The sequence below is a fragment of the Solanum dulcamara genome, chromosome 6 (assembly GCF_947179165.1).
Source record: "Solanum dulcamara chromosome 6, daSolDulc1.2, whole genome shotgun sequence".
Classification (NCBI taxonomy): Eukaryota; Viridiplantae; Streptophyta; class Magnoliopsida; order Solanales; family Solanaceae; genus Solanum; species Solanum dulcamara.
The window spans coordinates 57,361,486-57,369,036 of NC_077242.1; the positions used below are offsets into that span (position 1 = coordinate 57,361,486).

At 36.6% G+C, this 7,551-nt stretch overlaps 1 long non-coding RNA gene across 2 annotated transcripts; it reads right to left on the minus strand.

The window, feature by feature from the left end:
* Nucleotides 1-5,258: 5,258 nt before the first annotated feature.
* LOC129892391 (uncharacterized) lies at nt 5,259-7,147 on the minus strand. Of its 2 annotated transcripts, none has more exons than XR_008767314.1 (2): nt 5,896-7,147; nt 5,259-5,781 (listed from the first exon to the last, which is right to left on the minus strand). It is a non-coding gene; the product is annotated as an uncharacterized LOC129892391 (long non-coding RNA). The 2 variants fall into 2 exon arrangements; XR_008767315.1 differs by having other exon boundaries at nt 5,886-7,147.
* Nucleotides 7,148-7,551: the final 404 nt, after the last annotated feature.

The following is a 7,551-nucleotide window of genomic DNA, read 5'->3' on the forward strand; positions in this document are numbered from 1 at the left end:
TTATCCCAAAAATACATTTTCACATCATGTAAGAACTTCTTCCTCTGCTAAAATATCAGGAACTCAAGCATTATATCACTAACCAAATAGTTGGCAAAGTTAGCATACCAAGGAATGAGGTCAAGAGTAGCGTCTAATACCTACTCATCTGGGAAAGAGTCATTAATCTCAAGCTTGTCCCCACCTTTTTTCTCAGCTTCTAACCTTAACAAGTGGCCGGCTATCTAATTTTCACAACCCTTTATGTCCTTGACTTCAAAGTCAAACTTCTGTAGCAAAAGGACCCATCTGATCAATCTTGGTCTTGTATCTTTTTTAGCCATTAAGTACCTCAAAGCTGCATGGTCAGTGTACACTATCACTTTTGTACCCAGAAATTACGCTCTGAATTTCTCAAAGGCATAAACAACTGCTAGCAACTCCTACTCAGTGGCAGTATAGTTTTGTGGGTTGTATTTAGCTCCTTACTTGCATAGCATATGGGGTAAAAGATCTTGTCATGACTTTTTCTAGCACAACCCGTAAACCAAAAACATCGGCCTTATACATGATCTTGAATGATTTAGACTAGTCTGGAGCAATAATTACTGACACTGAAATCAGTTTCTCTTTTAAAAACTTGAATGCTTTTATGCACGCCTTATCAAAATAAAAATTCACCTCCTTCTCCAATAATTTGCACAAGGGATGTGCAATTTTAGAGAAGTACTTGATGAATTGCCTATAGAAGATCGCATGTCCCAATAAGCTTCGGATACCCTTCATAGTATTATACCTTCTTTGACCATGAAATAACACTTTTTCCAGTTAAGAACCAGGTTGGCCTCTTCACATCTCTGCAATTCCCTACTAAGATTGAATATTCATTTAAAGTATCACCTACCACAAAAAATTCATCATGAATACCTCCATAGTATCCTCCCCTATAGCTGAGAAAATAGACATCATACACCTCTGGAATGTGGCAGTCGCATCACATAGTCCAAAAGGAACGCGCTTAAACACAGAGGTGTCATATTTAAATATAGAGGTGGTTTTCTCTTGATCCTCCAGCGCTATAGAAATATGATTGTAGCCAGAGTACCCATCTAGAAAGCAAGACCAACCTCTACCTGCCAGCCTGTCTAGCATCTGGTGCATGAAAGGCATTGCAAAATGGTATTTCAAGGTCCATTTGTTAAGATTTCTATAGTCCATGCAGACTCGCTATCCTATTACTGATCGAAGTGGAACCAACTTATTCTTTTCATTTTCCACAACTGTCTTACCTCCCTTCTTGGGGACATACTAGATCGGGCTGACCTAACTATTATCTAAGATCAGATAAACAACCCCTACATCAAGCTACTTTATTATTTTCTTCTTCACCACCTCTTGCATAGACGAGTTTAGTTTCCGCTGATGCTTAATGCTAGGGATGCAATCCTCCTTCAACTGAATTTTATGAGTGCAAATGTTGGGGTATACCTATGATGTCAGAAATGAGCCAACCAATTGCTTTCTTGTATCTTTTCAAGACCTTAACAAGTGTTCTAACCTGCTCATCATTCAAATATACATCAACAATGATTGGCAAAGTGTTATTCTCACATAGAAACATATATCTCAGATGACATGGAAACTTTTTCAACTCAAGTACAGACAACTCATCAATGGATGATTTGGCGAGAGGAGTTGGTCTATTTTTTAGATTGAGGTTTAGCTTTTTAGGAGCATAAGAGTGTGATCTCATGCCTTGCAAAGCATTTACTATCTCATTGTACTCCTCAAAGCTATCACCCTCAAAATTCATAATTATGAAAGCCAAAGTCTCAATACTGAATCATTCCTCAATAGATATCTCAATGATTGCTTCATCAGCTATATCAATCACGGACATCATGGTCATGCCTCTAGAATTCTTTATTGATTTGCACACATTGAATGTGACTTTCTCATTTTTCAGCATGAAGGTGAGCTCACCGCTTTCCATATCTTCCAAAGCTCTGCATGTGGCCAAAAATGGCCTTCCCAAGATTGTGGGAACTTCAAAGTCTACATTGCAGTCCAGGATGACAAAATCAATAGAGAATATAAACCGATCAACTCCCACTAGCATATCACATAAAATTTTCGGTATTCTTCACTGATCGGTCAGCCATCAACAACCTTATTATAGTTGGTTTGGGGACTAAGAAGCCCAACTGTCTATAGATCACTAGGAGCATGAGATTTATACTTGCTCCCAAGTCGCACAAAGCACTTGCAAAGTTGAATGCACCAATAGTGCACGAAACGGTGAATGTGCCTGGATACTTTTTCTTTTCAATCAACAACCTTATAGCAATAGCACTACAATGGTGGAGGTTATCGGCTAGCTTAAAAGTGACTCTTTTCTTCTTATTAACCAGATCCTTCATTAATTTTTCATAACCCAGCATTTTTTCTAAAGCTTCCACCAATGGAATATTCACAGATATATTTTTTAGCATAGTAATAAATTTTAAGGAAATTACCATCCTCATCCTTCTTCTTCAATATCTGTGGGAATGAAGGAGATGATTTGTGAATCGGTGGCAATAGGTGTACTACCTCTGTATAAACTTGATCTTTGCCTTTTGCCTTGTCAGTCATCTTCGGCTCCACTATTAGATCCTCAAAATAGAATCATGTGTACCACTCTTTTCTTGCTCATTAGTGTCAGATGCAACATTATTTTCCTACTCATTACCTATAGGTGTTGGTCTCTGAATTATCTTACCACTCCTAGTCGTCATTGCCATACATTACCCATTTTTATTTGGATTTTGTACAGTGTCGCTGGGAAGTATGCCATTCTTCCTATGATTTAATGTCATTGATAAACGTCCTATCTAATGCTTCAGTTGTTTAATAGAATTGGACTGGGAATCCACCAACTGAACCATTTTGGACATATTTCCCTTCAAATCTTTGCCAACTTATCTTCCATTCTCAAATTTCTAGAACCATTCCCCGCTCAATCTCTATTTGTGGGAAGCATATATACCCAACTTTGGCCATTTTTAAAGTTATCTTTATTTTTCCAACCCCCTTGATCACAGTTTCCAGCCCGATCATAGTATCCATCCTTCTGAAAATTTCGACCTTGGTTTCCATAACTGTAATTTCGAAAACCTCCCTAGTTGTTTTGATACTTAGCTTCTTCATCAAAGTCTATCACCTGCTGGTCATACATGTTTGCACCCCCAACTGCATTTACTTTCTTATCACCTCCGAATAGTAAGCATTTGGTCAGTAAATCCATTTGGTTTTTGATGTGAGCAATGTGCTCTTCTTCTTTTCTTATCTACTCAGCAATATCTCGAGTGTATAGCCTAGGCCTTCTATCTCATAATTGCTCGTATGATATGCTCTGCTAGTCTTTGAAACCTAGTCCAAGATAGATGATGCTTCAATAAAATTTTTAGACATGAATGATCCACTACACGCTTGTTCAACAATTGGCTTAGTCACAAAGTTGCAAGATATGTAGAATAGCTCCATCAAGTGCTTTTCTGTGAGATTATGATTCGGGCACTGTTTTAACTTCTGATTGAATCTCAGTCAGGAGTCATGAAGTACTTTATGAGGAAACTGCTTGTATGCATTGATCTCATCTTTTATTTGTAGCTTCTTTGAAGGTGGGAAGAATTGCTCCAGAAATGCTTTCTTCATCTCTTTACATTTGGTAATAGAATCAAGCAGTAGCTCATTTAGCCACTTGATTGCCTCCTCAGATAGAGACAGTGAAAATTACAGCAGACGGATCTCTGTTTGACTAACTCCAAGGATATTACAAGATTTGCATATAACAATGAAGTTCATTAATTATTGATATGAATCATCTCCAGCTGCTTCTTTAAATGTTCTTTTTAAGTTTAAGAGTTGAAGCATAGTGCTAGTAATGGTGAACTTCACTGTTAGCAAAAAAAGGTGAACTTCACGCCTGGTGGTAGTGGAGGAAGAAATATAGCCTGAGTGGATCCAACTCCATTCATATCTGGATCATCATCATTCAAAGCAAAGTTAATGGGCCGATGTTGCCCTCTACCTCTTGACACTGGTGGATAATGTTGAGGTTCATCTTCCACATCTTCATGATCATCTCCTAGATTATCATTGTTACCATTATTGGCTCCAACTTAAGCCTCTGCAATTTCTCTAAACCTTTGCACCTCGCGCTATTGTGCATTCATCTTTCGAATAGATTTCTATAGCTTAGTGTCGTAAGGAATCCGTGGTTCACCCTTATTTTGGATATTGGGAATACACAAACCTGTACCCTACACAAACAAAAACAAAACAAAAAATAAAATTAGGAAATAAGACTACAAACCTAAATAACTAATAATAGAGTACTTCAAAGTCGTATTCCCTAGAAATTACACCAAAATTTGATATGTCTAAACTTACACTCCAAGTAAGAAGTATAGAGTGGTCGCTTTCAAATATAGAACCCAACTAAGTTGGGGTCGAACGCATAGGTAATACGGAGAAAATAAGTCTACTAGCACTTACGTTCAGTTGTAGTCATTATTTTTCGAAAGTAAAAATGCATAAAGTAAACTTTGGATTTTAAGTGTTTGATTTGTACTAATTATCAATATTCGCAGTTATAAAAGTAAAATAGACTTAAGGTGTTGAACAGTATAAGAAGGTAGTTAGGACTGTGTCCCATGACATGTAACTCTGTAGATGTCTCATATTGGGGATATCGTTTCAATGCGTCCCATGTAAAATCTATCAAGTTATGCACATCTAAACGCCTTCCCGCCTTATTAGATGAGTTTTATTCTTTACCTTCCATTCTCCTAATGTATATCTAACTAACCCTTGCTTTTGATATCAGAAAATTATCCCGTCCCAAGCTCATATTCTTAGACGAAGGTTTGTAACTTTGAATCTCCATTGTAGTTTTCTTTTTCTAATCACTATCCCTCTCTCGAGCAAGTAATGAATACAAAAGAGTTTTAACGCGTGTACTCATTAAAAGAAAAACAAGATAATGAAAACTACAATACATGCTAGAACAATGAACAAAAATCACCTATATATTTGCCTACTTCGTTATTCCACCATGGTTCTCACAACTCTAGTTATGGGATTTAGCTACTCATATTCTTAGGCAAAGCGTTAAGAATTGGAGTAGAATTTATTAGAACAATACTTACGTTTATGTGATAGCAAATCTTGGATCAAAGAAAAAACAACGAATCAAGAACGAATGAAAACTTGAATTAATGTTTGAATCTCAAAAGTAGTTCGAAACTATGCTTCACACAATATTCATAGCTCAAAAATATATAACATTGCGTAACCCTAAAAATAAAACGTATTTGGGTATTTATAGAATACAAAATCAAATCCTAAACCAACTAGGAAAACTTAAGTCGGCACATGTTTATGTCCACTTTTCACGGCCCATTGTGTTGTTCACGCCCTGTGGTCATGATCCATGGTACTTGACTTAGATCCACAACTGTGTGGACATCTCCTCCTTCACAAGCAAGCTTCACGCTCCATAGTCCTCTACATGCCACGTGATGGGGTACATGGTGTCTTCCTTTATTTTTATAGACAATATTCAGCATGCCTTTCACAACCACCTACCATGATCGGTGGTAGACTCCACGGCCCGTCAAGGGTCTCATGAATTTTTACTTAGCAAAACTTCTTTAGTTCCTTTTCTACAGCATATCATTTTAACGGCCAGCTTCCACGGGTCGTATAAGGCTTCACAGCCTGTGGTGGCACTCATGGACATTCACTTCAGTGATCCTTCTGCACAAAATCAATAATATGGCCCAAATCGCATGCACGACTTAATTTTTCTGCAAAATAAACAAAATGCACATCGTATTTACAAACACATGCTTGAAACTCACACTAATTCACCTTTTTGAGAGTCGAAAGTGTCGTAAATACGCGACACATCAGTAAAATTGTTATTATCTTCCTTTGGTTTTTCAATATCGCAAAGATTTTTGACAAATCAGATTCAATGATTCTAACTATGTCTTGGTCATCTCTGCTTTCATCATTTTGAACACGACCGCGCTGAGATCCATGTGGAGAAGTCACCTTCTTGTTCGTGACTCGAGTCTCCCCGGCCCAATGATCAGATCGACTTTGTTGTTTGAGGGATTATTCAAGAGGAGGTTGATGTTGTTGTTGGTATTGGTTTGATCAATATTTTCATTGTCAGTCATTAAGTCAATCGGTTGCTTAGTTTCACAAAGACAAAGTTGGTTAGTATTAGTTCAATAAGTTCAAGACAAAATCACAGTTATCCTTAGCCCCAGTGGGCACCGAATTATTTATCAAAAAAAAAAGGCATATCAAAATTTACATGCGGGGTTTAACTGACATGTGGTCTGAATCCGTCGAGATGTGAAATATAAATAAGCAAGAAAAGTATTAAAAAAGAAGTAAGCTAAGATAAATTGACTGAAATCAATAGTACTGAGCAATTATAGCATGTGCTTGTCGGATTCCCATGATAAATTCGGTGGAGATATCCTCGTACAAGCTTCACAAATGCTCAACACCGATGAACAAGTAATGCTATGGACACATATTTCTAGAGAGAAATTCAAGTATTCAATCAGAGAATAACGTGGTGATTCTACTGCTTTTACAGGAATGAATTCTTAAAAGTTAATGGTCAATAATTTTTCTCTTTTGACTCACATCAAATGATTAGTTAAATGATATATCAGAGTAAAAAGAGTAATGTCTGATGTTATTTCTGGTTCAGTTACATAACGGCTAGTTCCCTTTGATGACTCTCCCTCCATGCGTCTGAGCCTTGATCCGGTGTTGAGCTTATGTCTTTTTTCTTACTTACTCGAGATGGATCACCCCCAATATTGATTCACTAATCTAACTTACCCATGTATCATGTCTATTTTTACCCTATACACATGTATTATGTTCTAAACTTTGTCTCGCTCATGCCGACAATTTAAATCAGTCTGTTTTCCTAAAAATAAAATTATTTGTTTTCTAATCGTTTTCTTTATTCTGTCAAAAGTAGGAGTAGCCCTAGCACTAAAAACTATTCCAATATGCCGTGGACTGGTCCCTAATCTGTTCAACCAAGTTCATGCATCAGAATTGCTTGCTTAGTGGGAGAGAAGCATGTGCATGGAGTACAAAAGTGTTTGGTATTCTTTAATTAGGAGTTTAAGTTTTATAGTGTAAATATTTTTTTAATACTATGAGGTTATCTTAAGGATATTTGTAGATATACTTCTTCAAATTATAGAATTTACAAGCTTGAAAATTAGATATGTTATCTGCTATATATAATAGGAGAAAATAATAAAATGATATAAAATTAAAAGGGTATTATTTTTCTAAACAGAAAAGGGTACAAACCGTGTGATTGTATTGATGAAAGAGGTTGTGTGGTGTTTCAAAACATAGGCTTTATTCGTTTCGTGGTACTCTGCACCTCAAATCACTTTTGGAATTTTAATGTTATTTTCTGAATTTAGAGCTACATTTCTTGATACGAGGTTTTTCGGAAACAGACTCCACAAGTGAGTC